Here is a 9,605-nt window from a genome sequence, read left to right as displayed (position 1 = left end):
TCCAATGACTCAGCTTTTTCACTATTTCTTCTGTTCATCCTTTGTCATCTTTCTCTTCCTCTGCCCTAACCCAACAACCAATCCCCTCCAGTGATGCTATTTGCTCGGACTATCTTTTCAAACCTCAAGCGGAAACGATTTTTCTTTCCGACGATGGTGCTCCACCCCCAACCCATGCACCACTAACACCCTCCTCACCTCCGCCAGTGTTGTCGCTCCATGTTGGTTTCACCCCCCCCCCCCACCTCGCTCTAGTTTTCGCCTCCATTGTCATCGGTGCATCCTGTCACCACTGCCTCCAATGTGGTAAGAGCGTGAACCACGAAGAAATTGCTCGGTTGGGAGCCGATGTGATTTATAAAAAAAATAGTTGCCCGATCAATAAACCTGGGTCTCTCCTCTTGGTGTCACAAAAGAAAACTTCCTTCTTCATTTCATTTCTTTTTTCTATAAGACCTCACTCTGCTTTGCTCTGCTCTGCTCCTACTCGTGTCGTGTTCACGCCATCCGCACGTGCCAGTCTAGACTTGTCTCCTCCCGTCCTCCGCCTCGTCAGATCACGCCCCGCTCCTCCCGGTCACCCTAGCACCGCCACCTCCCAACCCCCCCAAATCACAAGTCCACCCGCGGCGGCTGGCTGGCTGGCAGGATAGGCGACGAGGCCAAGTACTCCCTCCTTTTCGGTTTATAGGGCTTATTATCGGTGTCAAAACCGGCGGATCTCGGGTAGGGGGTCCCGAACTGTGCGTCTAGGCAGATGGTAACAGGAGACGAGGGACACGATGTTTTTACCCAGGTTCGGGCCCTCTCGATGGAGGTAAAATCCTACGTCTTGCTTGATTAATATTGATGATGTGGGTTACAAGAGTAGATCTACCACGAGATCAAGGAGGCTAAACCCTAGAAGCTAGCCTATGGTATGATTGTTGTTCGTCCTATGGACTAAGGCCATCCGGTTTATATAGACACCGGAGAGGGCTAGGGTTACACAGAGTCGGTTACAAAGGTAGGAGATCTACATATCCGTATCGCCAAGCTTGCCTTCCACGCCAAGGAAAGTCCCATCCGGACACGGGACCAAGTCTTCAATCTTGTATCTTCATAGTCTTGGAGTCCGGCCGATGATGATAGTTCGGCTATCCAGACACCCCCTAGTCCGGAACTCCCTCAGTAGCCCCTGAACCAGGCTTCAATGACGACGAGTCCGGCGCGCATATTGTCTTCGGCATTGCAAGGCGGGTTCCTCCTCCGAATAATTTATAGAAGATTGTGAACACCAGGATAGTGTCCGGCTCTGCAAAAATAAATTCCACATACCACCGTAGAGAGAATAATATTACACAAGATCAATCTGCTGACGTATTCTGTGGCGTGACATCACACCACTTCCAAGCCTTTACTCGAATTGTTTTTATTGTTCCACCTCAGCGCGTTTAGCGAGGCGGTTTCCTTGGCACGTCTTGTCGAAGCAGAGATCGTGTTCCCCTTATTCCGGGATTCCCATCAATACGGGCGTGGGTAACCCAACCGCGCCATTGATTGTGACGCTTGGGAGATAAGCGAGTTTTACCAGGCCGATGGGGACACATGTTTTCGTCCGCCCATATAAGGGGATAAAGATCCAACCCTTTTACCTGCGCCTTCTTCCTCCTTGGCTTATCCATCTCCGCGAACTCGAGCTCCAGCGCCCAAGTCCGCACATCACACCTCAACCTTCTCCAAATATGTCCGGAGCGGGAGGCAAGTGGATGGCCTCCTCCGTAACGGAGGGGCATATCCAGAAGCTGCACAGCGCCGGATACTTGTCCAGCGACATTGTGCACCGGCTCCCCGACGAGGGAGAGCTCATCCCCACCCCCAGGCCCCATGAGAGGGTAGTATTCCTTCCCCATTTCCTCCGCGGACTGGGCTTCCCACTTCATCCCTTCGTCCGAGGGCTCATGTTCTACTACGGCCTGGATTTCCATGATCTGGCCCCGAATTTCATCCTCAACATCTCGGCATTTATCGTCGTGTGCGAGGCCTTCCTCTGCATCCAGCCCACTTCGGCTTGTGGCTCAAGACCTTCAGTGTCAAGCCGAAGGTTGTGAAGGGCAGCCAAGCGGAGTGCGGAGGCGCCATGGTGGGAAGGATGTCCCACGTTACGTGGCTGGAAGGCACTTTCGTGGAAACCATCAAGGGGTGGCAATCGGGGTGGTTCTACATCACCGAGCCGCGTGACGCCGATTGGGCAGCGGCCCCGAATTCAGATCCGGCATCCCTACACGGCTCACCTCTTGGAAAGAGAGTGGCCTGATCTGGGGGAATTCGTAGGAGCTGACCGGACTCCAAGCCTGTATCCAGAAGCTGGTGGACAAGAAGCTCAAACTTGTCAACGTAGTCCAGGTCATGCTCATCCGCCGGATCCTCCTGTGCCAATGACGGGGCTTCAACATGTGGGAATTCGATCCGGCGCAGCACCAGACCCTGAGCGGGCTCTTCGACACTACGTACGAAGATGTCTGGAAGGTGTTGTTCAAGGGCGCCGAAGCTCCCGCATCCGCTACCGAAGATCGCGGGTTCCGCTCGCAGCGTCCGGCTGACGAGGTAAGTGATTTTGCCACTTGTTTTCCATAGTTTGACTCTATGCGGGATCTAAACTCCCTTTCCTTTGACAGGACTGGCTGAAGAAGGCCACACAGGCTATCTGTCCGGCCCCATTGCCAGAGGACCCAGCGGACACCCGTTTGACGGGGCTGCTGGCTTCGGCACCCCACGTGGTGCCGGAGAAGAAGGCCAAGAAGAAGGCCACGGGGACTCGGAAGAGTTCCCGTTTTCAGGTGCTATCGGATGATGAATCCGAGGCCGACTCCTCCCACCAAGGCGAGGAGGAGAAGAAAGCCTCTCCCCCAGCGGGAGGAGGGAAGAAAAGGAAGGCCTCCCCAACAAGGGAGGCCGAAGGGTCCAAGAAGGGAAAAACTCTTCCCCCGGACCGCCCCGCCAATGCTAGTGACGACGACGAGGACTGGCCTCCAAGGGCCAAGCCCCTGGCGAGATCGTAAGTATCCGGAATCCCAAAAACTTCAAGGTTCTTTCTTTTCGCCACATACTGTCTTTCTAATGCCGCATACAACCCTGCAGTCCGCCCAAGGATGATCTTCCCGTTTCGTCGAGCGGGTCCTTGGGTGCGTCGGATATGGATTCCCTTCCGACTGCCTCCACCCCCCGTGTCGTGGACGACGCCGAGGTGGGGTCCCAGGAAGGGACCTACCAGGAGGAGGAGGCCCCGGAGGTGTCGCAAGACAACCTCCCGGACTTTGCACCGGACTCAGCCCCGGAGGCCATAGTGGCTCCGGAGTCCGGCGGGCAACCCCTTCGTAAGAAGGGCAAGACCGCGACGCCGGCTGCCTCCGTCCAACCGGAGGTGCCGGACAATTTGCTGGAGGCGCTCAACGGCGCCTCCATCGAAGAGGAACGCCGCACTGTTATGAGTGCGGTGATTCAGAAGGTTCAGCTCGCCAAGAGCGGGCTGACCGAAGCCTGCAGCAGCCTTCTAACATGCTTTGAGGTAAGAATTTCAATATATGTAAAATGGTACCGCATAGACAGTAGCCCCTGATGCTCGGTTCGGTGTTCGGAAAGAAAAGCCAGACTGAGGATCTTTAGAAAGATAAACGCAGGAGTCATGAAAATATGTCAATATGGGATTGCAGGCTGTGCTGCTCACCTCCGTCGCACTGACTGCGGAGGTCAAAACTTTGAAAGAAAACCTCAAGCGGTCCGAGAACGAGCTCGGCCATGCCAAGAAGCAGCTCGAGGAAAAAGAAGGTGAGTAATACCTTTTGAAAATTGTACCTTACAGAAAAGGATTTGGTTGCAAGAAAAATGACAAGGATAACTTGGGTATTGCAGGGGCCACTAACGAGGTGGCGACCCTGAAGGAGGCAGTGGCCGCGGCCGAACGCAATGCGGCCGCGGAGCGCACCGAGCGAGAGAGGTAGGAGGCGCGGGTGGCGGAGGTACAGCAAGAGCTCCAGGATCTCGTGAAAAAACATGAGAGCTTGGAGCGTGACTCGAAGACTCGAGAGTCTGAGCTTGCAACGGCTCTGGAGAGTGCCAAAGCCGCTAAGGCCGAAGCCTACAAGGCCCTCCAGGAGATTGAGGCGGTGAAGAAAATAGCAGCGGGTAAGGCATTTTTCATGCAAAGTAAGCATGTGAGTGTTAATTACCTGTTGCTTACCCGAATTCGGAGCTCTGCAGGAGCGTTCGCAGATCTTCCTCGCAGCATGTCCGATGCTGCCGCATTTTACCGGGCCGAGGAGGGGAGCTCGACGGAGAAGGTCTTCTGGTCTCAGTATGCTGAGGCCGGACATCCGGTGCCCCTTAGCGACCAGCTGAAGCAGCTGGTCGAGCTCCACAAGGCGGCCGAACAGGCCATGAAGGGCCTCATAGTTCGGCTGTGGCCTAAGGAGGCTATGCCTGGGACCTACTTCAGCCTGGTGCGGCGGCTGGTGGATGCGTGCCCGTGGGTTGAAGTTATCAAGCACTCCGCCTGTATTGAGGGTGCCCGTCGGGCCCTTGCCCGCGCAAAGGTGCACTGGGGCAAGATGGATGCCCAGAAGCTCGTGACGGACCCGCCACCAGAGGGCAAGGAGCATCGCACGCCCGAGATGTATTATAAGAGTGTGCTGAAGGGCGCCCGCATTATTGCGGGTGAGTGCTCCAAAGATGTAATATTTGAGTAGACTCGCATTTTGTTATCCTGTGCGCTGAAAACTTAGTTCATATGCGCTAAGCAACGCTTGTTAATTTCAAATATTACCTTCTGTGCGACTGTTTATCAAATCTGAGAGATGGCAAGTCGTCGGCTTCAGCCCCCATGCCACGAGTGCTGGGGTGTTCAGGATAAACTCGAGCGCTCTTGTTCCCATTTTTGGGTCCATCTAAGGAGGCGTTCGACACAGCGAACAAGGCAACCGGACTTATAATGCTTGAACACTCTCACTTAGCCATAGAATTCTATAATTTTAAATTTCGGCGAAGCCCCTAGTCTTCGGAAGGCCGAATTTGGGGCGCTATCCACGCCTTGGCCGGACAGTATCCGGCTCCTCGCTCTGAGCGGCATAAGTCTTTAAGGACTCACAAAAAACCTCTCGAACAGCGACCGGCTCTCGCCTCATCATGACGGTCAGTTTTAGCTTTCTCCACTGAGGTGTTAACCCAGCTCAACTAGGGCGCAATCACAGTGGTTCTCCCAGTGCTACCTTAGCCGATATAACGGAACGTAAGGTACCAAAACATGGGAGCCGGGCAAACCCAACTATTGACCCAAGACATGATTCAGAGCCGATGAATATAGTGCTATAAGTTCGGGGTGCCGCACTTGTGAAAGTGTTCGGACTCATCACACCATGATTCGGGGAACCTAAGCCCCTGATGTGTATTAGCCGTACCAAAGTGTACGAATGCAATATGCCGTGAATGAACATATGTATGAAAAGGGAATGCAATTAAAATCAAAAAGGTGCTGCATTGTTTTATTCAATAAGTGCTGCTACGGATGCAGAACGATACAAATAGTGCGATAAGCAAGGTATGGGACTGTTAAACATGTCCCCCTCCAGGGGTAGGCTGCAGATTGGTGTATAAAAATGCTCGTAACGGAGACCACCTGTATATTCGTTGTAGGCTTTATCCTTCCCTGGTTGTTGCATCGTGAGTTTGGCAGATCTGCTGCCGGACAGGGCCTCTGACAAACGGAGTCCTGTGTGTAAAAAAAGAAAAGGTAAAAAGAAAAGAAAAAAGAACGACACACTTGAGAGCCCCTGGTGTGGTTTAGCCGCAGTCTGGGTTTATCGTGGTCGTGCCCCTCTCCCCATGCCTATGGTATCTTCAGAGGGTAATGGTGTACGCGAAGGACCTGCTTTAACGTTTTGCAGGAGCTGGGGTTGGGGCCGCACTGCTACGCGTGCTCAGAACGTGCCAGGTGGTCTTGTTGTAAGTTACTCCGGGCGCGCTTAGCTGTGTCCGGCCGCCTAAAGGCCAGACTCGAGAATTGCCTTAAGAGGCTGCATTGCACTTCTGCCGCGAAAGCCGCCGTATGTTCCTCCGTGCGGAGAGAACGTTCAGTGTTTCTGTTGACCGTGATGACTCCTCGGGGGCCTGGCATATTGAGCTTGAGGTATGCGTAGTGTGGCACCGCGTTGAACTTTGCAAACGCAGTACGTCCGAGCAAGGCATGATAGCCGCTACGGAACGGGACTATGTCGAAGATTAACTCCTCGCTTTGGAAGTTATTCGGGGATCCGAAGACCATTTCCAGTGTAATTGAGCTTGTACAATTGGCTTCTACACCTGGTATAACGCCTTTAAAGGTCGTTTTGGTAGGTTTAATCCTTGAGGGGTCTATGCCCATTTTACGCACTATATCCTGGTAAAGCAGGTTCAGGCTGCTGCCGCCGTCCATCAGGACTTTGGTTAGGTGAAATCCATCTATGATTGGGTCTAAGACTAGTGCGGCGAATCCGCCATGGCGGATGCTGGTAGGGTGGTCCCTTCGGTCAAAAGTGATCGGGCAGGAGGACCATGGATTGAACTTCGGGGCAACTGGCTCCATCGCGTAGACATCCCTGAGTGCACGCTTCCGCTCCCTTTTGGGTATGTGTGTTGCGTATATCATGTTCACCGTCCGCACCTGTGGGGGGAAACCCTTCTGTCCTCTATTGTTCGGCTGTTGGGTCTCGTCCTCGTCATCTCTATGTAGCCCCTTGTCATTGTTTTCGGCAATTAACTTGCCTGCCTACTTGAATACCCAACAATCCCTGTTGGTGTGGTTAGCTGGCTTTTCGGGGGTGCCGTGTATCTGGCACAAGCGGTCGAGTATTCGGTCCAAATTGGACGGACCCGGAGTAGTTCTTTTGAATGGCTTTTTCCGCTGACCGGGTTTAGAGCCTCTGAATCCGGCATTGACTGCCTTATCCTCAATATGATCGCCGTTAATGCGGCGTTTGTTTTTGTTGCGACGCGGCCTGCCATTTCGGTCCTTGAAGTCCGGACTGCCAGAATTTTTGCTGAGGTTGTTGCTGCGTGCTAGCCAGCTGTCCTCACCCGCGCAGAAGCGGGTCATGAGTGATGTGAGGACTGCCATGGATTTCGTCTTTTCCTGTCCCAGGTGCCGGGCAAGCCACTCGTCACGGATGTTATGCTTGAAGTCCGCGAGGGCCTCCGCATCCGGACAGTCGACGATTTGGTTTTTCTTGGTTAAGAACCGTGTCCAGAATTGCCTGGCCGATTATTTTGGCTGCTGAATTATGTGGCTTAGGTCATCAGCGTCTGGTGGTCGCACATAAGTGCCCTGGAAGTTATCGAGGAATGCGGCTTCCAGGTCCTCCCAACTCCCAATTGACTCTGCTGGCAAGCTGTTGAGCCAATGCCGGGCTGGTCCTTTAAGCTTGAGGGGGAGGTATTTGATGGCGTGAAGATCATCACCGCGGGCCATGTGGATGTGAAGGAGATAGTCTTCAATCCAAACCGCGGGGTCTGTTGTGCCATCGTAGGATTCAATATTGACGGGTTAAAACCCTTCGGGGATTTGATGATCCATTACTTCATCTGTGAAGCATAGTGGGTGTGCGGCGCCTCTGTACTGGGCGATATCACGACCGAGCTCGAGGGAGCTTGGTCTATTTTGTTCGGCCCGGCCGGTCTTACTGTGTCCGGCGCAACGATTGTCGTCACGTATCGTGGGACGCCCACGCGATCCATAGATCGATCTTGATTGTCTTGTCTTATCCTCCAATATATCTCGCAAGTCCGGAGTGTTCCCCTGTGGTCATGTGCTTTTCGAGCGATGCCGGGGTACGGGTCTGGTGAAGGGCCTAGAGGCCACTCTGTCGCGACCACGGGGTGGTCGGTCAGCCGTATTGTCTCCTGGTGATGCGGGTTCGTAAGCCTCCTCCTCTAATCGGGGGAGCAGCTTGCGTTTAGGGTAGCTTTTGGAGGGGCATTCGAGCTCATGCTCTTCGGCCGCGAGGACTTTAGTCCATCTGTCGGCTAGCAGATCCTGATCAGCTCTAAGTTGTTGCTGCTTTTTCTTGAGGCTGTTCATCGTGGCCATAAGCCCGCGTTTAAAACGCTCTTGTTCGACGGGATCCTCAGGCACGATGAATTCGTCATCGTCGAGGCTCGCTTCGTCTCCGGAGGGAGGCGTATAATCCTCTGCCTCTTCTCCTGCCGCTCCTTCATAAGGGCTGGCGTCTCCGTCCTCCTGCGTTGCATCTTGCTGGAGCGGGTTGTCTTCGGCACTGACCGGTGTATTATTTTCTCCGGTGCCGGAGTCTTCATTCTTGCTTTGGCGGGATTTAGAGTGGCGCCGCTGACGCTGGTGCTTGGGCTGCTTTTTGGAGGGGTCATCCTCCTCTGTTCCTTCGCCATTCCCATCTTTTGGGATATCCACCATGTATATGGCATACGATGAGGTGGCTGTCCACTGCCCAGTGGGCGCTGGTTCTTGGTCGTCTCCGGCGTCGTCGTCCATACCGTCGATGTCCTCGGAGTCGTAGTCTAGTATGTCGGTTAAATCATCGACAACGGCTACCAAGTGGGTGGTGGGTGGGCTTTGAATTTCTTCGTCGTCCGCATCCCAACCATCCTGACCGCAGTCCGGCCAGGGCTCTCCTGATAACGAGAGATATTTTAGCGAACTCAAGATGTCGCCGAAAGGTGAGTGTTGGAAGACATCCGCTGCGGTGAACTCCATGATCGGCTCCCAATCGGATTCGATCAGGGCGGGCGCGGGAGGTTCGGAGTCCGGCGAGGAGTCCGGCACCTCGGAGTCACGAGCTTTATGAGGGACAAAGTCAGTGTTCAGCTCTATCGCCGTAGAGGTTGCAGCCCCCGAGGCGGTGTCTAGGCATCCATCCTCGATCTGCGGAGCTGGCTCTGAATTGAAGATCGGAGCGGTTTTGAGTGCGGCCTCCAAGGTACTGTCCGACCGCAGAGGTAAATCATGCTCGCCGCGACAGTGCGGCACTCTCGGCTGTGGCTCGAACCCATCGAGGATCAAGTCCCCGCGGATGTCAGCCGTGAAGTTCAAACTTCCAAACCTGACCTGACGGCCAGGGGCGTAGCCTTCGATCTGCTTCAGTTGGCCAAGCGAATCGGCCCGTAGTGCAAAGCCGCCGAATACGAAGATTTGTCCGGGGAGGAAGGTCTCATCCTGGACTACGTCGTTGATGCTGATTGAAGAAGCCATCGAGCCTATCGGTGACGACACAGAGGAACTCTCAATGAAAGCACCAATGTCGGTGTCAAAACCAGCGGATCTCGGGTAGGGGGTCCCGAACTGTGCGTCTAGGCGGATGGTAACAGGAGACGAGGGACACGATGTTTTTACCCAGGTTCGGGCCCTCTCGATGAAGGTAAAACCCTACGTCATGCTTGATTAATATTGATGATGTGGGTTACAAGAGTAGATCTACCATGAGATCAAGGAGGCTAAACCCTAGAAGCTAGCCTATGGTATGATTGTTGTTCGTCCTATGGACTAAGGCCATCCGGTTTATATAGACACCGGAGAGGGCTAGGGTTACACAGAGTCGGTTACAAAGGTAGGAGATCTACATATC

This window comes from Triticum aestivum, chromosome 1B (assembly GCF_018294505.1).
Source record: "Triticum aestivum cultivar Chinese Spring chromosome 1B, IWGSC CS RefSeq v2.1, whole genome shotgun sequence".
Classification (NCBI taxonomy): domain Eukaryota; kingdom Viridiplantae; phylum Streptophyta; class Magnoliopsida; order Poales; family Poaceae; genus Triticum; species Triticum aestivum.
This window is presented reverse-complemented; position numbering follows the sequence as displayed.